Here is a 23034-nt window from a genome sequence, read left to right on the forward strand (position 1 = left end):
TCGGGGTCTCTGTCTCTACATCATGCTACTCTCAGATGGGGTAGCAAAAACTTGCTAAAAGATTCCCTTTAATAAGGAATTTAAGCAAAGTATTTTAGGAGATACTGTCTTTTTAATGCATAATCAATAGGCTTAATTTAGCAAATAAAAATATTCTAAACTGATTCCATTAATATTGAGTATAGAGGTGTGCCTCTACTTTCTTCTTCATCTTTAATGAGCGCAACAGAGCATGCACAGTCTCCATAATAATGGATGGGTTGAAAATGTAGAAAATGCTCTTATCACATTAATTTTCACAAATGAAGATAAATAATACATTCATAACTGGATGACTCATTTGATAAATTGTTGCAAGCAAATCACTGGATTAGAAGCAAACAAAAGAAAGTAGAACGGCTAATTAGTCTGATAATAATCTGATAACAGTCTCCACCCAAGGGAAAAATGGTTCTTGGGTGTATTTGGCATCATGAAATATCAATGTCGTTTCTTATGCTCAGCTCATCTGCTCTTAAAGCTCCCTGCATATTAGTTGGGTACTTTACAGAGTTGTTGTATGAGCTGAATATGTCAGTATTATTTTGGCACTGTATGGTGGATGCAACTAGGCTTCAAAGCTTTAAATATGACACATGGAGTTACCCGACCTTCTTTATCACCCAGGACCCTATTTTCTACCAGGGCCTTGTAAATGTCTGTATCATGGCTAGAATCATTAGCCACATATTTAATACCAAGGACAGGATTGGATTCTTAGTCTTTGCATGGAGCCTTCAAGAATAATGGCTGGAGTCAGGTTAAATTGGTTGGTGCCTAAGACAGGAAGGAAAGGAGAAGCCAAGATTAGACCCTACAGAACGGTTTGGCCATAGCCAAAGGAATATTACTGGCCTTGAAGGGGTTAAAGGCACCTCTTAGGAACCTAAGGTTGAATGAATTTTTGGTGAGTTTTTAACGATGAATACTTTCACTGTGCAAAAAAGCAGCGACTTACAAATGCAGCATAGTGGATGGGATTTAAAGACATCTCCTGCCCACTTTGCCTTTTTTTGTTACTTAGAGTAAGTTGACCTGCAGTGCATGTTTGAATTCTGCAGCAAGTCAATTTTTCTTGTGGGTCCGCTGAGTTTTCTGGGTGGAATTTTGTCGGAGAATTGCATTAGATGCACAAATTTTGTAGGTAAAAAAAAAGTACACGTGTTTTTAATGTGTTTCCACTGCGGAAACGTAACGCTTATGTATTCTGCACATATGAACATATCAATAAAGTTTTGCCAAAGAGAAACATCAGAAAGTATCAAAAACAAAGCAGCTTTGTTTAAAACCTGACGCACAAAAAGGAAACAAAAGCCGAAGAATCAAAGACGCTAAAGAAAACGGACTAAAAAAACTCAATGAAAAATTCAAGTAGCCTATTTAACTTGCAGAAATGGTGCAGAAAATCTGCAACATCAAAAACCCACCAAAAGCTCATTGTGATAAAGTAGCCTTATGCTGCCTTAACCATGGCAGTGGAGTACCTCCAATGGTGGCAGCTATGGGGGCTCGTGAGTCAGTGAGGCCCAGTGCCAGCGTGGGCGCTATGGGGCTTGTGAGTCAGGGGGCCCAGCTCCACCCTTGGCCCTCCCCACCAATCTTCGCACATTCAACTATATCGGCATCCTGGATGCTGATACAGTTGAAAGCAATGAGATGGAGCATCAGCTGATGCTCCCGTCTCTGTCATTCTCTTTGTCGTCTGATGTCTCAGCGCAGCGCTGAGGTATGCAGCTCTTCAGAACACTCGTGCAGAGACCCTAGCGGCGGGGGAACAAGAAGTAGAGGTGAGTATTGTATTTTTTTTTAAAAGCAGAGTACATTGTAGTGGCAATAATACTGAATGGAGGACTATGGTGAGTACAATATACTATATGGAGAACTATGGGGAGTGCAATATTCTGTATGGAGAACTATAGGGAGTGAAATATTCTGTATGGAGGACTATGAGGGTGCATTATACTATATGGAAGACTATGGGGGGCACATTATAGTACATGCAGGACTATGGGGGTGCATTATTCTATATGGAGGACTATGGGGGTGTTTTTAGTTTTATGGGATCTCAGCCGCGCCGAGATCCCAGTTTGCGCAGGCGACCCTTCCGGTGACCCACTGCTTTGAGAACATGGCCATCAAGAAAGCAATGGACTCCACTCTGCCTGACCACTGACACCGGGCCTGCAGCTTCGCACCTCATCTGCTGCAGATGGCTTCCTAAGGAAGGAACTCTGCCCGCTCCACCACCACCGAACCCCCCCCCGTAAGCTTCATTCGGATTATAATACGCACCACACATTTTCTCTGCAAATTTTGAGGAAAAAAGTGTGTCTTACAGTCAGAAAAATACAGTAATTGCAATAATTTTCTGGGAGACATACTTCATTTTCTGGAACAATTTCAAGGTTGTGTATAGCTATATATTTCTAGAGCAATTTTATACAATCTTAATATCAGTTCTGCCATTTGGCAGACAATAGTACACATAAAATATATTACAACGATTCTTATTTTAATCTTTATGTCTTTCTACATCAACTAAGGAATTTGCTCCTTAGAGCTTGTGGGGGCATCACAAAACAGAACCAGAACCCAATCAGAGGACAATAATACTTTCACACTCCTTATCTATGAACTGTTCCAATATTTATGGACGCAACTGTTTATCCCTCTCCCATAATGTTAGTTCTGTTTCACATCACTTGTCTTATCCCCTATCCTCTTGAATTCTTTGCCCCAACACGTCCGACTATCAACCACATTCGGATCCTTCAGATGGAACCTGAAAACCCACCTCTTCAGGAAAGCCTACAGCCTGCAATGACCCCGCTGCCTTCTCACCACTACCGGAGCTACAGCCTCACCAATACCGGAGCTCCTGCAACCCTCAACCTACTGTCTCCTTCCCCACCATCTTGTAGAATGTAAGCCCGCAAGGGCAGGGTCCTCGCCCCTCTGTATCAGTCTGTCATTGCTAGTTTGCTTACTGTAAGTGATAGCTGTAATTTGTATGTAACCCCTTCTCATGTACAGCACCATGGAATCAATGGTGCTATATAAATAAATAATAATAATAATAAATAATAATCTATTGCATTATTTATGTACTGTGTTTTGTATAAATATGTGATTCTTCAGAATTTGTTTTAGTCTTTGCCTGATGAAGAGACCTGTGTAGTCTCGAAAGCTTGCAATTTGTTACCATCTTTTCAGTTAGCCATTAAAAGGTATCAACCACTGAGGACTCTCAAATGGTAATATGTTTCTATTTTTATCAAAGAAATCTGCTTCTTTCTACTCCTGGGGTAATTTTTTCATTTTCAAAATTCTCAATTCATGGATAAAATCTGTATTCCGTAAAGTCAGATTAGTACATTACCAAGATAGGAGATAGCAGTTGGTACTGATAAGATATATATTATATGTATGGGAGGGAAGAGCTAGAGACAGAGGTCCTAAAACCCCACCAGTCTATATAGAATCTTATCAGTAGCAACTGTCTTCTCTTATCTCAGATTCCTCTGATATGATATACTGTATTATAAATTTGCTTATTTTCATATGTACAATTGATTTGCGGTTATGAAATAAAAATGGAAAGTTACACTTTAAGACACTTTTAAGAAACATATCTCATTCTGTTCAATTCTAGAGATCTCCATTACAGGTGAACCTTCACAAATGTAATGCGTAAAGCCTCAAAGAAAGATAGTAAAAGGAGGACATGACTAGCCATTTCATTCAGGTGTAAGGATGTAGCGAGGGGCTGCATCTTTAGGCTTTGTACGTGACATTCATTGACAAATAAAATAAGCTATTCATCACATGACATTTTTTAGGGATATATTTAGGGATTTTAAGGGACATATTTTATTCATAATAGAATAAACCTGCAACAGCTTCCCCAAGCCAGGCCAAATGGAGGCATCACAAGTACCCTACCAAACCTGTGTGATAGCTCTTAACAATTTTTGCCAAAAAGTAGGCTAGAAAATGAGCCAGGATCCGTACTCCTGGTAAACACCATTCTATCTCAATAAACTCAAATAAAAACGAATAAAAAGTAAAAACTGCCACCAATGAACGTGTCCCTGAATTCTTTATAGCCAAGCAGTCAGTGAGTTAATCAGGTGATCCGTCTCATCTACAGCAGGGACCGCTGGCCAGGAATAGTACATGGACCGGTAATGCAACAACTTGTCTGTGACAGAATCTGAGCGCTAATTTATAGGTAGAAGTGGCCCCCTTACCTTCTGGGCTATTATGCGGCTGCAAGGGTTGCACCAGTAGTATATCCTCCACTGATCTATGGCCTGGCTTCCCAGCAGTTGTAGGTTCTCATGATTTTAGTAGGACACTCGCTGAGCTTTCAATAGGTGTAGCACATTGTGTGACCATAGAATTGTGGATACTTTCATGCCATTAATTGGAGATGTGGGTACTTGACGAAGGGTCTGTTTCCACATTCAGAAAACGCTGCGTATTTGACGCTGCATTGAACCGCAGCGTCAAACCCACAGCGTCCAGATGTTACAGCATAGTGGAGGGGATTTATTGAAATCCCGTCTCCACTATGCATTAAAAACTGCATGCGGCATACCCGTGGAAACGCACATGCGGCACATCTTTTAAGAACGCAGCATGTCCTTATATTGCTGAAACAATGCAAGGACAACGCAAGTGACCTGCCAGTGACCTCTGGTGCAGATTTGGTCAGGATTTTACCTGCATCAAATCCTGACCAAATCCTGATGCAATCCTGAATGTGGACACATACCCTAAGAGACACTGAGAACCACTGATCTGTAGGCAGGCGTTGTTGCATTGTTTGTCATATGTGCTAGCATAGTGCAATTATAATTTATAGAAGCCCTAACATAAAGAGGTCAGCATGATGACAAGCTCAGGTATTGGCTGACCCAAAGCTCACCCATGACCTTAATTCAGAATGAAGCTCGAGTCACTCCCCAATAAATTATCAGAAGTGCTCTTCTTAGAAAACTTTCTAATAAAAATCTGAACCTAAATCATGCCCAGGCAGCCAGCTGACATGTTCGGAGTTGTACAACAGCTGTAGTGCCTTAGTATAACCTTCATTCTGGATGAAAATAGGAAGCTTCAGTTTAAAGAGAACCTGTCAGAAGCATTTTGCTAAGTTAAAGGGACACTGTCACCTGAATTTGGAGGGAACAATCTTCAGCCATGGAGGTGGGGTTTTGGGTTTTTGATTCACCCTTTCCTTACCCGCTGGCTGCATGCTGGCTGCAATATTGGATTGAAGTTCATGCTGTGTCCTCCATACTACACGCCTGCGCAAGGCAAGATTGGCTTGTGCAGGCATGTACTACGGAGGACAGAGAATGAACTTCAATCCAATATTGCAGCCAGCATGCAGCCAGCGGGTAAGGAAAGGGTGAATCAAAAACCCCAAAAACCCCGCCTCCATGGCTGAAGATTGTTCCCTCCAAATTCAGGTGACAGTGTCCCTTTAAGTACAGACAGGGCCATATTGGTGCTGTCATACTGATTGAATGTTTACTCAGGTGAAGAAATCCATTTTGTAGATTTTCTTTAGTCTTTGTTTGAAATTTCCTTGTGCTCGTATCTTTGTGCATCAGGACATGCCTGTGAGCGGGCCAGTTGGTAGGGTCTTCAGCTTTACTCCGTTCCCTCCTCTGTGCCTGGGTGTATATTCTTATTTTGCGCCATTTCAGGGCCATTTTACTGAAGCTCTCCACTGGATCAATCTGTGCAAGCACCGGTGGAACTGAGCACTTTACGCATGTGAAGCCGCCGGTGGCAGTTTCCTGAACACTTCCAAGAGCTCAATCTGAACAAGCTCCACCCACAGCTAGGACAGTGTTGGCGTGAAATTTTAAATAAAGAAGAAGAATATACACCACGACACGGCGAGGGGATGGAACAAACAGATTTTTCTCTTTCCTGACATCATCTGTCAGGAAAGAGTCAAGAGGCTCCTGTACACATTAGACTGTTAGCTGATCTCGCCAATATCTTGTTTCGGGCTATAATGCAAATATGTATACAACTAGATGGTGGCCTGATTCTAATGCATCGGGTATTCTAGAATATATATGTACTGTATGTATATAGCAGCCACATAGTATATAGCACAGGCCACGTAGTATATAGGAGTACTACGTGGCCTGTGGTATATACCATGTGGCTGCTTTATCCATACATACATATTGTAGAATACCCGATGCGTTAATATAGGCCATGCAGTAAATAACACAGCCCACATAGTATATAACACAGCCCACACAGTATATAGCAGCCACGCAGTATATAGCACAGCCCACATAGTATCTAACAGTGGCCACGTAGTATATAGCAGCCATGTAGTATATAACGCAGCCCACGCAGTATAGAACACAGCCCACATAGTATCTAACACTGGCCAGGTAATATATAGCAGCCACGCGGTATCTAACACAGCCCACGTAGTATTTAGCAGTGTGGGCACCATATCCCTGTTAAAAAAAATAATTAAAATAAAAAATAGTTATATACTCTCCCGCCGGGATCCAGCGAACCTCTGGCGATGCGCGCGCGGCTGCCGCCATCTTTCGTTCCCAGGATGCATTGCGAAATTACCCAGATCACTTAGCGGTCTCGCGAGACCGCTAAGTCTTCTGGGTAATATCGCAATGCATCTCTGGGAGCGGAAGCTGGCGGCAGGCGTGAGCGCATCGTCGGACTACGGAAGGTGAGAATAGCAGGTTTTTTGTTTTTTTTAAAATTATTTTTAACATTAGATCTTTTTACTATTGATGCTGCATAGGCAGCATCAATAGTAAAAACTTGGTCACACAGGGTTAATAGCGGCAGTAACGGAGTGAGTTACCCGCGGCATAACGCTGTCCGTTACGGCTGGCATTAACCCTGTGTGAGCGGTGACTGGAGGGGAGTATGAAGCGGGCGCTGACTGCAGGGGAGTAGGGAGGGACTAATCGGACTGTGGCCATCGCTGATTGGTCGCGGCAGCCATGACCAATCAGCGACTTGCATTTCCATGACAGACAGAGGCCGCAACCAATGAATATCCGTGACAGACAGACAGACAGACAGAAAGACAGACAGACGGAAGTGACACTTAGACAATTATATAGTAGATAGGTCAAAATAGTTAAGGGATGAAGGCTTCACGCAGACACCAATGATAGAACTGACTAGTGGGAGATTAACCCCTTTTGTCTCTGCTGGATTTCTATAAGACACTTTTAGTTCCAGTTCCTTCAAGATTCTATCCTAAGGCTAGGTTCAGATTGCATTTTAGCACTCAGTTAGGCGGACTGCATTACACCGCTGCATAACGCGGTGTAACACAGTCCGTTAACGCTGCCATTTAGCTCTATTTCGGGCGCATCGCTAGCGCACGCCCAAAATGTGCCGTCATTGAGTGACGGACCCTGGGACGGGGGCTACAGCGTTTCTGGGTCCGTGCCAGATTAAGATTAAGAAATTGGCAGGATAGATGGCTTATGATGACCATTATTGAAAAGATATATTGCATACACATTTCAGATTTTTTTTGGGTACATTTGAGGTTTTGGGTTATTATCACTTTAGCAGATGAAAATAAATAATTCAGATGGGAATGTTTAAGTTTTTTATTTAGTTGCATGGTAATTCTGCACCTTATTAGCTGCCCAATAATTCTGCATGCATAGACATTCTCCTAAGCACTCATGCAGACATTTGTGCAACACAGTCCGAGCACAGTCCTCAGTGCATGTATTGGTTGTGGGTCTACTGACTTGAGCATGACAGCCTCACAAAATTATACGAGGCTGTCATGGTCAGGTCAGGAGTTCAGCGGTCAAGCCATTCATTGCGGTCCGTGCTCAGACCATGTTGCATTGATGTCTGCGAGAGCCCTCAGAAACCTAAAGCCTCGCTTTTAATTTCTTAAATAATAAGGTTTCAGGTTTATTAAGATTTTGGATTCACTGACAGCACTGTGGTTTATCAATAAATAAAATTAATAATCAAAACTGCAAATTGGCGAATGTCCTCTTGTTCACCTCCGGAATGATTTTACGCAGGTCTGCAAATTTTAGCAGAACATGCAAATGTTGTGATATAGAAAAAAATCAGTTTAAAACATTTTTGATTTTGCACAAAATTCATTATCCACATGCTCCATTTTGAAGAATTTGGCTCAAAAACGTCAGCAAACTCTACAAGGCAAAAAAAAAGTGGGCCCTTTGTGTTCAGGTGTCTATTACGACCGGTTTCACATGTCTGACATACACAGTGCAGACCACCGGACCGGTTGTGGGTCTCGAGTCCTGACCCAATCTCAATAACTCAGGCATAAGATGTCGAATTCCGGTCACGACATCACATCGATGTGGGCAACCTGAACTAAAGATTATTTTTTTCCCGGATTATTCGCTGACTATTATGTTTAAGCTATAGTATGTATGAACCTTTTCCTACACAGGTTTGTACAGAGTAACTAAAGCCTTGCGTAAAATGAGATTATAAGCACTTTCATAATAATACACCTTATTTGACATCTTTGTAAATAGTTTGGCTGGTCAGTGTATGCTGTCATGTAATCGTCCACATAAGTATGGGTAATTACTGCAATTATTAAGATTACTATTCACTACAGTAACCACTTCTTTACATGAACAAGCTATAAAATGTTTTCCAAGAGGCAAATTCACAAGCGGGAAAAAATCCACATAAAAACTTGCATGTAAATGTTGTTTGCTTTAGACCCATTATTACTACCGGCTCCGCATCCCCTTTATAGAAATACAGTTCAAATAATTCATTCTGGCGGCTCGCAGCCACCACTAGAGGGAGCCTACTGCATACTGTGGTTTACTTAAAGGGAATGTATCACCAGGTTTTTGGTAACTAATCTGAGAGCAGGATGATGCTGATGTCACTAGCTGGCCGGTCTGTATGATGTCCTTTTGATAGAATCACAGTTTTCTCTGCTGCAGATCTAGCAGTGCTCAGAATACTGAACCCCGTATAACTCCGCCCACACCATTGATTGGCAGCTTTTGTGTACAATGTATTTTGACAAAAAACTGTTGGTGGAGGAGGGGTTACACTGAACAAGTTGACTAGGAGGCATGAGTCCTTTAGTGATAATCTCCTGATGATAAAACAATGATTTTATTGAAACAGCAGCACACAGCCTAGTAAGTGGCAGATCGCTGGAATAAGGCTCTCAGCCACTACATCATTCTGCTCTACATTTATATAGCAAAAACCTGCTGATAGATTCCCTTTACACTGAATGTATAAACCGTAGCTCCTAAACTGCTTCTAGTGTTGGTTGCAGTCATTGTTTAACCCCTCAATGACCCGTGATATACATTTTCATCAACAGTTGTGTTCGGATTGTATGGAACTAGCTCAGGTGTCGGGCTCAGGAATTGAGCCTGCTAATTTACAGAGAATGCAGAACAGGCAAATTGAAAGGAACATGATTACACAGGGTTTGTTTCTAGGAAACCAAGGAAACATGTAGCTCTGAAGTATACACAAAATGGTAAAACAGCCCACTCTTTTGTGTTATTGCGGCTCATTCCCATTCACTTAAAGGCAAACCCGATTTTCTTATCTTTTAATCTTTTTATACTTTAAAGGAGTGATCCTCTTGACCAAACAGCAATAATCCCTAGTAGATATTACAGTATCTTAGTGATTTGCGGTATGTTACTGTTGGTAGGGACTGTTAACAAAACTTTCAGTGGTGTTGAACTGATCATACAAAAAAAGGCTACCATTATTAAAACTAAAAGTTAGAGGGGTTATCTGGGTAAAATGAACAGTTCACCAGTGTATTGGAGCTGTAAATCCAATCTATCAGCACCCACCTAGATCGAGTTCAGGCCACTCCGTGGACTGTGCTTACATAGGAAGAGGAGACGTCACTCTTCCACCAGCAGCCAGACCTCTGCAGCCTGTGATTGACTGCAGCGGTGTGACTGCTGGTAGAACAGTGACATTTCCACTTCCTCTGTAAAGGCAGACAAGAGAGTGGTCTATGCTGGAATTAGATGGGTTCTGGTAGATGAGTATTGCTTAGTTTATTTTTTACTGCTCTAAAACACTGACGCACATTTCATTTTGCCCAGACAATCCCTTTAATAAATCACTTCACTTTGGATTTAGGATTTTCCAAGCTTTCTAGTCTAAATCTGATCATAGAATCTATCAGACATCGGGAAGTTTGCATTGCCTTCACTTTGACGATCAGCTTCTTACCAGTTATATTCATCCCTCCTGCTCAAAGATCCAAGGCATATGGCGTCTGTTCTTCTAAGCTCTGTCTTGGTTAGTTAGCTGCTATAACGTGATTACCGAACATCCTCTAACAGAAAAGGCCCCATCTCAAATCCTAAAAGCATCATTTTCCTAATAATATTAACCCCTTAATGACCGCCAATACGTCTTTTAACTGACCTGAGATATAAGAGAATAGCCTCCCCATACAGGTGACAGTCCAGCATCTGTCGGTTGTACACTATAGCTGACAACTTGCTGTATCAGCCACGATCAGTATTTGCACCTTCTAAATCTGTTTAACCCCTTAGATGCTGCTGTCAATAGTGACTACATCATTATAAATGGTTAACAGAGTGTGGGGGCTTCTTCTTTATCCCAATTGGTGCCCTCAGATCATGATTTTGTTGTCCTGATGTTTGCGATGGCAATTCATGACCAAATAGAGGCCTTAGAGTCTGACGGCTATAGTAATCTGTTTAGAAGTTAGCAACATTTAGGTGGTAAAAATACACATTTTCATTTCTGTCATGCCACTTTGCATTAATTCCTGTAAAGCACCTGAAGGGTTAATAAACTACCTGACAGCAGTTTTCAATATGTTTAGGGGTGCTGTTTTTAAAATGGTATCACGTTTGGGGATTTCCCAATATATGGGACCCCTAAAGTCACTTCAAACATGGATAAGTCCCTAAAAAAATAAATGTGGTAAATTTCTTTGAAAAAATGAAAAATTGCTGCTACATTTTTAAACCTCCTAAAATGCTAACAAAATAAAATAACATTTTACAAATGGTGCTGATGTAAAGCAGACATGTGGGAAATGTTATTTATTAATGGTTTGCTGTTGTATGACTATCTGGATTAAAGGGATAATCATTCAAATTTAGAAAATTGCTAATTATTTAACATTTTTCTCAAATTTTTTATATTTTTTATAAACACAAAAAATGTTGAACTAAATTTACCATTATCATAAAGTATAATGTGTCACGAAAAAACAATCTCAAAATCACTGGGATTTGTTGAAGCGTTGCAGAGTTATTACCACATAAAGTGACACTGGTCAGATTTCAAAAATTTGGCTCGGTCACTAAGGGGTTAACCTACAAATTCATGTGAAGCCCCCAAATTCCACAGATCCTGGAAAATAGGATGTCTGAACTTCTTAAATGCCGTTACAATAGATGAATGTGGATAAAATCTGCGCTGCTGCGACAAATGATGGATTCAGATATAGTTATAGGATGTTCGGGTGGTTTATTCAACGCGTTTCGAAGCTCATGGCTTCTTCTCCAGGAAGTTTCCACAAGAAACAGTCCTGGGGATAAGACCCTATTTGCGCTTTTTTTTGTCTCCTACCTTTCTATACTAACTTCTTAAATGCGTAACATTGCAAAAACTCACAAGAATAGAGAGATTTTTAATTCTGTAGTTTATTGCTCGAAATGAGATGACACAACCTTTAAATTTGCAGCATTAACGAGAAAGGGCCAAGATTTATTGTTGCACAAGTCAGAAGATTCCGAACTTGCCTCCCACCCGCACTCCCTGAAATTTAACATGATATCTGTTGAATGGACAATCAATCTTCTAATTGCCCTCAGAATTAATTATCTTTCCCAGTTAATCCCTGTTTTCCAATCCATAAGTATAATTTTACATATTTCTCATATGCCTCCATGCAGGTCACCATACTGGACCTCCTTTCTCTTAGTAAGGTTCACTGGCTTTTGCTGCTCTTTTCTCAGCTTATCCTTATATTGCCTGATGGCCTCTTGGAAAAGTTGGGCTTGATCAGTTTAGAAAAAAGACACCTCCGAGGCGTCCTCATTTCTGTGTATAAATACATGTGTGGTCAATGCAAAGGATAGATTCATGGTTAATTCCTATTAAAGTTCCTACATATGGCCAGGGAACATTCATTAGATGAAAGGCGATTCTGGCATCTAAATAGGAAAGGGTTCTTTACGGTTAGTGCAGTCAGATTGGGAAATGCCCAAGAAGCAGTAATGGCAGACACTATAACAGAAATTATAAAAGGGATGGATGCTTTTTTTCACAACAAATGGCACTGTGGGTTATAGATCTGGTAATTTTATTCAACCTATATAACTAAAAACTGATAAGATTTTATATTTAAGAGACAAGACCATCATGGCAGAAAAGGTCAAGATCTTTTCATCTTAGTTCCTAGGTTGTGGATCACCAGCTAGAATTCCTAACTCTTGAAACCATGGCAGATGCCTCATATGTCTCCTTTTTTAATGACAACCCTATTGAGCCTATATCGCCTCGCGATCAAGGTTTGGTAGGTTAACAAGAATTAAATTAATCTTGGATCAAACATTATATTAATATACAATTGAGGAAGCTTTATGATATATCTGGATTACGGTCCAGTATCAGTCCAACACATTTGGTATAACATCTACTCAACACTTAAGGGGACTGTCTCACCTTCTTCTGAAGGAGCGCACAAATCCCCTTCTCCCGGCTGTTTGCATGCTGGAGGGTTCTGTGCTCTATAATCCGGATTAGCACCATTGTTCTGCTGCTGGCCCGAACTTTACTCTAAGAAGAGGCAGTGCAACATTGGAGAAGCACAGTTGTACTAAAGGCGACTGGGATTTGGGGCTAACACTGTGCCCCTGCGATCTTTGCCAGTTTAGAGCAGCGCTTACAAGCTATATTGGAAAAAGCTTGGATGCACTGAGTTTCAATTTTCATTGCTGCTAAACTGCAGCAGTGGCCGGTAACCAAGGCAACAATCAGTAACCAATAGAATTAAATAAAAAATCCCTCCAATCCTGAGAGCACGGAAGATTTTTTAATAGCAAGTAAATTGCAAAGTAGATTGTTTTTATAAACACTTTGCAATTTTACCCATTTAAAAACACAATATTGCACTGAAAACCTAAAAATAAAGCGCATGTAAGATAAAAAATATTAGTATATAACCTACCACTAATTTGTCACTTTTTAAGTCTTCGTCAGAGTTAGATTTGAACGATCAAACAGACATAACATAAGTATTATGGTTGTTTCGTTACCTTTAGGCTTTCACTGGCTTCAGATGAAAAACCTCAGCTTTCCAGCATAACACTGTCGTTGTTGTCTTTTTGGCAATGGTGACAGGTAAAAACGTGAAACCAAGTTGAATCAGATCTCTGTCTTCGCTGCTGTCTTCATCTCAATCAGCAACAAATTAATAATACATGTTAGTCAGAGCCCAGCATCTTTTGTGGAGAAAAACACACCCAGTTTAACTTGAATCACTAGTACGTGACGAGTACAAATCAAATCAAGAACATCTTGATCGTGCCGAGGTTTCAATGCCCTCCCTTTGAAGTTTTTGGCATGTGTCATGTGACCATTTTAACATTTGCAATGTAAATAAATATTCGGGTGATCTATACACTGCTGGGTGTTAAGTCAAATCAGATAATCCAGTTATGAGCAAACAAAATAAGCAGAAGGTTACATAAACTTGTGGCAACAACATAACATACAACGCAAGCACTAACATAATAAACACGTTTAGTCATTTGAACCTATTAATCCTGGTGATGTACAATGTGATATCCATTGTTGTCTATTCTTTTTCGTTTGAACATTCTAACTTACAGCCATTCAAATAATAGCTTTCAAGATTGTAAAAAAACAAATTTAAAAAAAATATTAGTGCCCCATACTGCTAAATATGAGTTTATACAACATGCTGGTGAGCATCAGTTTCATTGCTCTGCTGTGATTCAAATAAACTGAGTGGTATGCAGCAATAGGGCAGCAGTAATGGGTTAAGTGTCTTATATCAGATATAGGATTTTTGCTTGGAAATGGATTATTAGACAGAATGCAATATTGATATATCAGTGAGTAAAAAGAAAGTATCTGCACACTGATACTATATATAGAGCTCCTGTGCATAATATCACCTGTGATCACTGTATTATCTGTACACTAATACCATATACAGAGCTCCTGTGCATAATGTCACCACTAGTAATATTAGTGTTATTGGTATTGTGGTTTTTATTCATGATCATTACTATCGTATTATTAGGTCACTATGTGGTGGTAATATGTGGTCTGGTCATTGTGTGGTGGTAATTGTGCCTTCTATGTGGTATTTTTCAGTCACTATCTGGTGGTGATATGTGGTCTGGCCATGGTGTGGCTGTATTTCTCCCTTGTATGTGGTAGTATTCGGTCACTATCTGGTGGTAATATGTGGTCTGACCATGGTGGGGTGGAAATTGTCATGGTTTGCTTGGTATGCTCAGGTCTGGTGTTTCTGGGGTTATCTTCGGTAGCCTCCCTTTGGTTTCTATGAGGCTTTTTACAGGCTGAGTGTGTTGACCCTGGTTTTCCTGTGCCTGTGTGGGTTGTGTTTGCTTGGTTCTGACCCGGTCCGCCACCCATTCTGAGTTTATCTTCTGTCTTTGTACCTTACTTGTTCTTCTGGTTATTGACTCTGGTCTGGCTCTGACTACGCCCTCGGTTTAGTCTTTTTGTACCACATTGCTCGTTCCGGTTTCTGACCCTGGCTTTTCTCCTACTTCTCTAATTGTCTCTGCCCTTTCTCTGCCAATCTGCAGTTCTACACTACACCCACTCCGCTTGGCTCTCCCTCCGCATACCTGCGGTTCTGCTCTGCATTTGCTCTGCATACCTGCTCCGTACTCCGCAATCTGTAGCTTTACTCTTGGCACCTCCCCGTTGGTCATGTGTTTGCGGCGCCTTCACTCAGTTTCCTGGTCCTGTCGGGTGTACTGTCTGCCTCCAGGACAGTGTTACAAGCGTCGCCTGCCTGCTCATTCCAGGAATGCAAAACTTCTGGTGGGTACCTGTTCCGTGGCCCTGACATTATAACCGACCCTTCACTATTTTCCCAGCCTGCCCTTTCCCTTCTTCGGATTTTTTGGTTAAGGATTTATGGATCCCCTTCAGGCCCTTTCTGAGCATGTGAAGCACCTGATTAAGATGTTCCAGAAGTTAAATATGCAACAACGGAATATGGCACACTCTCAGCAGTAGCTAGCTGATTCTGTACAGGGGGCTGTTTCTTCAGGAGCTAGGGATGGGTGTCAGGATGTGGCTCTCGTATCCCCGGAACCTCCTGTTAAACTGCCAGATCTTTTTTGGGGGGACACGAAGGAGTTTAAAGTTTTCAAAGAGGGGTGCAAACTTTTTTTTTTTCTTTGAGACCCCGCTCCTCTGGGACGAGCATCAAAGGGTGGGGGTTATGTCTCTTCTTAGGGGTCCGCCTCAAGCTTGGACTTTCTTTCTCCCTTCTTTGTCCCCTGAGAGATTGACTGTGAATGCGTTCTTTGAAGCCCTGGGGCATATTTATGATGAACCAGGCCGATTGCACTTGGCTGAGGATATGGTCATGACTGTGTGCCAGGGGAAGCGCTCAGCCTAGTGGTTTTGCTCGGAGATCAGATGTTGGGCTGTGGAGATCTCCTGGGATGATGCTGCCCTGCGGGGTTTGTTCGAGAGAGGCCTATCTGAACATCTGAAGGACGCCCTGGCACTGCACTCTCTGCCTGACACTATAGAAGACGCTATGATCCAAGCTGTATGGGGGGTGATGCAGTACGAGACACCACTGTTCGCTAGTGGCAGAGAGACTTTCTACGCCCGAACCGATGGAAATTGGTGCTATCACCACTAAGGAAAAAGAGAGGAGATGCCGCCAGGAGAAACAGTTATGCTTTTACTGTGGGCAATCTGGACACTGGAAGAAGGAATGTCCCTCCTGTCTGTCATCTTCCAAAGTGACAGGAAATGACTAGGTCTGGGTAGTGTTCGAGGAAATTATCCAAACCTTCAGGTACATTTGTCCTCATGTTCTAAAATATTGCTGCAAGTTGAACTGTTAGTGGACAATTGTCATTTTTTTTCCACAGCTTTTGTGGACAGTGTTTCCTCCATCAACCTAATCAGCTCCCACGTAATTACCCAGTGCAAGATAGGGACAGTCAGGCTCAAGACCCCTCTCAAACTTGTGGCCATTGACTCATCTCCCCTCACCCAAGCTGGGATTCTTCGTGTTTCTGAGGCCTTTTTGCTCAAAGTGGGTGCCTCTCATGTGGAGCTCATATTGGGGATGCCGTGGTTACGATGCCATAACCCTGTCATTTACTGAGAAACGAGGGAAATTGTTATGTGGGGATCTAACTGAGTTGATTCTTGTCATAAATCTACCCTGATTGTTAAACCCGTTAAAACTGCTTCTGTGTCGTCTGTCGTTCTGGAGAGTATTCTGGGGTACCTGAAGAACTTTGAGGATGTGCTTTCCGAAAGCGGGGCCAAGACTTTACCACCGCACAGGCCCTTTGACTGTGCCATTGATTTAGTCCCTGGGGCCAAACTGCCTAAGGCCCATCTGTTTAATTTATCTGGTCCTGAAGGGTTGGCTATGAATGAATATATTGCTGAGAGCCTCCGCAAGGGTCTTCTGTTTCTCCTGTGGTGGCCATTTTATTTTGTTAAGAAAAAGGATGGTGGTTTACGCCTCTGCCTCGACTTTCGGGAACTTAACAGGATAACGGTTAGAAATACCTATCATCTTTCCCTTATTCCGGATTTGTGCAATCAACTGTCGGGGGCTAAATGGTTCTCCAAACTTGATCTTCGGGGGGCTTACAATCTCATAAGGGTGAGGGAGGGGGATGAATGGAAAACAGCATTCCTCATGTCCGAGGGGCTTTTTGAAAATTTGGTATTGCCTTTTGGCCTCACGAATGCCCCAGCAGTATTTCAAAATTTTATCAATGTGGCTTTTGCGGACCGCATAGGCCATTTTGTGGTAATTTATTTAGATGACATTTTGATATATTCTGCTGACAGTCATATTCATTTGCATTGCTTAAGAATGGTTCTCCAGAGACTCAGGGAGAACCAATTGTTTGTCAAACTTGAAAAGTGTTCACTTTTTGTTCAAGAATTATCTTTTCCAGCTCTTATCGAGGCTTGTGAGGGATTTCGTGTGGATCCCAAGAAGGAGCTAGCTATTGTTGATTTGGTTCAACCCCGGGACCTCAGGGGTCTCCAGTGCTTCTTGATATTCGCAAATTCTTACCGTAAATTCATCAAAGGATTTTCTCAGGTGGTTAAACCTCTCACAGATCTCACACGTAAAGGGACGGACGTCAAGAATTGGCCTCCATTGGCTAAAGAGTCCTTGATTTTAAAGAGGTGTGTTGTGTCAGCCCCAATCTTGGTGCAACCAGAGCCGTCTAAGCCATTTGTTGTTGAGGGGCTCTTCACAGCATGTGCAGGTTATGTATCACCCTTACTTGTTATATTTATATGTATGCAACATGGAGCTGGGCTTAGATGTGTACTTTACATGCAGCAGCACCTGGTAACCAGTACTATATGTGGCTGTTGTTCAGGATTCTCTGATAGGGCGCACCTAGAACTTTACTTATGGTGGTATGAACCAATATGCACTAGCGTCTGATAGAAAATACGTAGCATTTTTTATTGGTCTCTAACCATTAATCATTAATTTGGCCCATATATCTTACATCTTACATGGAATGACTTGATATTGTGTGCAACAGCTCTGTGTATTTTTTCTGCATATATAATAGGTCCAGAGATATGTAGATAGATGTGATACTATAACGGCATCTGCTGTTTATTAGCATGTGCATCTCCATTTTTATACTATTTTGGTAAAAGAGATTTATTTATTATCTTTAATAAAGAATTTTTGTATAATATTCATGACCTTTGCTTCCTTGTTTGTACAATTTTTGGATTTTTGTGGCTTTTTTGGAAGTGTCATGTAGATAGGCCGTTTTTCGATTTTTTGGTTTAACATTTGTTGTTGAGGTTGACGCCTCGAAGGTGGGGGTGGGAGCAGTGTTGTCTCAGGGCCCTGCCACGTTAACTAACCTTAAGCCATGTGCCTTCTTTTCCAGGAAGTTCTCTTCGGCTAAAACAATTTCGATGTGGGTGGAGCGCCCCCAAGTGCAGCGGGGTACTCGGTACCGGGTCCTTCGGTTCTCAAGGGGGATGTCTCGGTGGCTGACCTGGTCCGTGGCCCTCGGGAGGTCCGTTTAAAAGTAAAAGGTATTTAAAGGGGAAATGTTCGTGGCGCCACCTGTGGTATTCGGTCAGGGTGACCGACACTGCTTTAAGGGGTCCGCTGGGGTGATGTTATGGCAGGTAAATGGTATACCTTCCCACAGGTGAAGTATGTCCCCAGGGCTTCCCAGAGTGTAGATGGTGTGAGGCGCAGTGAAGAACAAGGACACAAGGTAGCAGTCTCTTTACCTTTTTACTCAAGGCTTCAGCATCCACAGTCCAGAGCACAGACCACAGGGCAGGCAGAGTCCGGCCGGTTTGGAGGCAAATCCAGAGTCCCCTTATCCAGATAGAAATCAGCAGCCTTCCTCTAGCGCCTTGGTGTTGTAGTACCTTACTGCTAAGCCTCTCATAAGGTCCTCACAGATGTTGTAGATGTTATCTCTCTCTCTGTCCCCCAGATGGATAGGAGAAACCCGTCTGACCGGTGGCTTGAGGCTTTTTAGAGGGACTCTATCATGCCCCGGCCTCTCGTAGGTGCCACCTTTCCTCCTGGGTGTAGGGTTGGATCTGTAACTTGCAATTAGCTGTCCTGCGGGTCTCTGGAGCAAGGTATAAAGGACTGTTGCTCCCTCGGTGTTCCGGCTACCGGGATCCTGCGCCTTAGGAGGCAGCCTGTGTAGGGCAGAACTCCTTCTGGTATCCACTCCTTTGCTATGACTTCTTCACCCTCTCTAGCATACAGTTCTCTTGTCTTGTCCTTTCTTAGGAACTGCCGCACTTAGGGCAGGTGCAGTTCCGTGACCCTCTGTCTAGGCCTCTGACAGGCTCCCACCCCTGTCAGGGACCATTTACCTGAGCAAAGCTCAGCCAGCAACTGCCTAACTTCCTATCCAGGCCACCAGTTTTACCTAAGTGTGAAGAGTGCCCAAATAAATAGGAGCATAGCTCCCCCTGGTGGACTGGAGTGTGAAATGTGTTGTATGTTTGTGGTACTTGGTAAAGAGATCTCCTTTATTGCCTCCAAATGTAACATCACTCTCCCCTAGAGGAAAATGACATTACTGCAAAGACCAGGACCTTGGGGCGCTGCACTGGCAATAGGGAACTTCTGGCTGTTAAGTTGGCATTTGTAGAATGGAAGCATTTTTTGGAGGGGGCGGCCCATCCCATCACGGTAATCACCGATCATAAGAATTTAGCATATATTGAGTCCGCTAAAAGGTTAACCCCCAGACAAGCCCGTTGGTCGCTTTTTTTTTCAATTCTCTATCACGTTTAGTCCAGGGTCCATAAATGTTAAAGCGGATGCGTTATCGCAAAATTTTGACCCTGTGTCCGCCCCGAGCCGCCGTCCTCCATTCTTCATCTTGGTGTGGTTGTGGCAGGGATATCTTCTGAGCTAGAGCCGGAGATTGTGGAGGCCCAGTCCTTTGCTCCAACATCCAAACCGGAAGGTATATTATTTGTTCCTGAGCAGTTTCGGTCTAGGCTCCTGCGGGAATTTCATGAGTTCTAGACTGAGTGCTCATCCGGGCATTTCGGCCACACGGGAAGCAGCGGCACAGATTTTTTGGTGGCCATCCATGAGGCCTGATATAAACAAAATGTTTCTGCATTTGGGGTCTGTGCACGCTCCAAGAGATCTCATTGCCGGCCGGCTGGGGGACTTGGACCTTTGCCAGTCCCGCAGAGACCATGGACTCATTTGTCCATGGATTTCATTACTAATCTTGCTCTTTCCCGGGGTAGTACTGTTGTGTGGGTGGTGGTGGACAGATTTTCCAAACAGGCTCACTTTATACCTTTAACAGCCTTGCCCTCGGCGGAAACTTTGCCCAGATATTTTCTTCAACATATCGTACGCTTGCATGGTGTGCCGTTGAATGTGGTGTCTGACAGGGGGGTGCAATTTGTGGCTAAATTTTGGCGGGCCTTTTGTAAGAATTTAGGTATCTCCCTGTCTTTTTTCTTCAGCATATCATCCTGAAAGTAATGGCCAAACTGAGCACACCCGTCAGTCCCTCGAACAGATCCTTCAGTGTTTGACTTCTGTTTTACAAGATTACTGGTGTGATGCCTTGCCTTTAGCAGAATTTGCATTTAACAATCGGGTCAATCAATCCGTTTCTGATCAACTATGGGTTTAATCCTCATTTTGGAGAATTCTTGCTTTTGGATTCCGGTTGTCCTGGGGCAGAGGGGTGCATTAAATGGCTCAGTAACCTGTGGTCGGAGGTCCGGCTAAATATCTCCAGAGCTCAAGGGAGATATACATTTTTTGCTGATAGAAAAAGGAAAACTGGTCAGGTTTTTCAGCTCGGTGACAAGGTGTGGCTTTCCACTAAGAACATCAGCCTTAAGGTACCATCGTCCAAGTTGGCTCCAAAGTTTATCAGTCCTTATGAGGTAGTTGAGGCTATTAATCCAGTGGCCTATCGTTTACGGCTTACGGCCTCGTTGAAACTTCATGATGTGTTCCATAGGTCTCTGTTGAAACCCTTGGGTTCTGTGGTGGAAGTTCTGGGATCGGTTCCTTCCCCGGTGCTGGTGGAGGGACACATCAAGTATGAAGTGGGATACATTGTATATTCTGGCTTGGTACGTAGGTCTTTGTAGTACCTGGTGCATTGGAAAGGGTATGGGTCGGAGGATCGATCTTGGGTGCCCACCCAGTTGGTGCACGCCGACCGTCTGGTTCGGGCTTTCCATGCCAGGCATCCTGAGAAGCCTGGGGGTCCGGAGGCCCCTAGTTGACAGGGGATACTGTCATGGTTTGCTTGGTATGCTTAGGTCTGGTGTTTCTGGGGTAGCCTCCCTTTGGTTTCTATGAGGCTTTTTATAGCCTCTTTATGGACCCATGCCTTGTCGGTTATACTTTTGCCCTTGGCTGAGTGTGTCGACCTCTGGTTTGCCTGTGCCTTGTGCCTGTGTTGCTTGTGTTTGCTTGGTTCTGACCAGGTCCGACCCCATTCTGAGTTTCTCTTCTGTCTTTCTACTTTACTTGTTCTTCTGGTTATTGACTCCGGTCTGGCTCTGACTACCCCCTCGGTTTAGTCCTTTTGTACCGCATTGCTTGCTCCGGCTCCTGACCTTGGCTTTTCTCCTACTTCTCCAATTGTCTCTGCCCTTTCTCTACATATCTGCAATTCTATACTACACCCGCTCCGCTTGGCTCTCCCTCCGCATACCTGCGGTTCCACTCTGCATTTGCGGAGCATACCGGTGGCTTTTCTTTGCTCCATACTCCACAATCTGTAGCTTTAATCTTGTCCCCCATTGGTCACGTGTTTGTAGGTCCTGCACGCCAGCGGCACCCCCGCTCAGTTTCCTTGTCCTGTCGAGTGTACTGTCTGCCTCCAGGACGGTGTTACAAGCGTTGCCTGCCCGCTCCTTCCAGGACTACTGAACTTCTGGTGGGTACCTGTTCCGTGGTCCTGACAGTATTTGTTCCTTGCATGTGGTATTATTTGGTCACTATGTGGTGGGGATATGTGGTCCAAAACTGGTGTGGTGGTATTTGTTCCTTCTTTTTGGTATTCTGTCACTATGTGTTGGTAATACAGTATTCGGTTTGGTCATGGTGTGGCAATATTTTTCCCTTGTATGTGGTAATATTTATCACTATGTGATGGTAATATATGGTCTGGTCATGGTGTGGTTATACTTTTCTCTAGTATTTGGCATTATTTGGACAATATGGACAATATGTGGTGATATGTTATCTAGTCATGGTGTTGTGGTATTTATCCCTTGTATATGGTATTTTTCAGTCACTATGTGGTGGTGATATGTGGTCCAACAATGGTGTGGTGGTATTTGTTCCTTCTTTGTGGTATTCGGTCACTATGTGTTGGTAATACAGTAAGTGGTCTGGTCATGGCGTGGCAATATTTTTCCCTTGTATGCGGTAATATTCATCACTATGTGATGGTAATATGTGGTCTAGTCATGGTGTCATGAAACTTTTTCTAGTATTTGGTATTATTTGGTCACTATGTGGTGATATGTTATCTGGTCATGGTGTCGTGGTATTTATCTCTTGTATGTAGTACTATTGGTCTTAGTACAGTGGATTGTTTAGTGTATGTTGGTCGTTTTTTCTCTCTAATATCAATAAGGGGAAGATTCTTTATTTCCAATAGAGATTAAGTACTTACGTTTAGCCCCTACCGGTCCTGTTACCATTACACAGTAGCAAATATGCACTTACAGCGGTTCTCCAATGAAAACAAATAATCACCTATGCAAATTCCTTGTTCACATGTTCAGTATTTGGTCAGTATTTTACAACAGTTTTTGTCTGCTGTTGAATTTGCCTATTCAGCTTATGTGTCTAAGATTCTGACAACATCCCTATATAGAGTCTCATGTGGTGATATTCAGTTGACACACAACATTGACCAGAGCAACAGATTGGGTGAATGGGGCGAGGTGAGCATTGTGGCCATTATACTGCTTGTGTTGGGGGGACGGGTTGGGGAGGGGGCAATAGGCATGAGGCTGTGGTGGCAGCATTTTGTATGGGGGGCTGTATCAAGCCAGAACACTGTGTGTCAGCTGTGGTGAACTTCATAATGTATGAGGGGAAGGGCTGTGGGGGCATTATCCTGTTTGTGGGCCATTATACCATATGTTAGGTCTCGAGTTCCTGCCGCTGCACAGGAGGAA

At 42.9% G+C, this 23034-nt stretch overlaps 1 protein-coding gene across 1 annotated transcript in view; it reads right to left on the bottom strand.

Annotated features, from left to right (window-relative positions):
- LOC138665077 (protein-glutamine gamma-glutamyltransferase E-like) overlaps positions 1 to 13535 on the bottom strand; it is a 30117-nt gene extending 16582 nt beyond the window's left edge. Inside the window, exon 1 of the mRNA XM_069752246.1 lies at positions 13371 to 13535. The gene's annotated coding sequence lies outside the window, so the exon portion shown is untranslated. The remainder of the gene's footprint in view (positions 1 to 13370) is intronic.
- Positions 13536 to 23034: the final 9499 nt, after the last annotated feature.

The sequence above is a fragment of the Ranitomeya imitator genome, chromosome 2 (assembly GCF_032444005.1).
Source record: "Ranitomeya imitator isolate aRanImi1 chromosome 2, aRanImi1.pri, whole genome shotgun sequence".
NCBI classification, from domain to species: domain Eukaryota; kingdom Metazoa; phylum Chordata; class Amphibia; order Anura; family Dendrobatidae; genus Ranitomeya; species Ranitomeya imitator.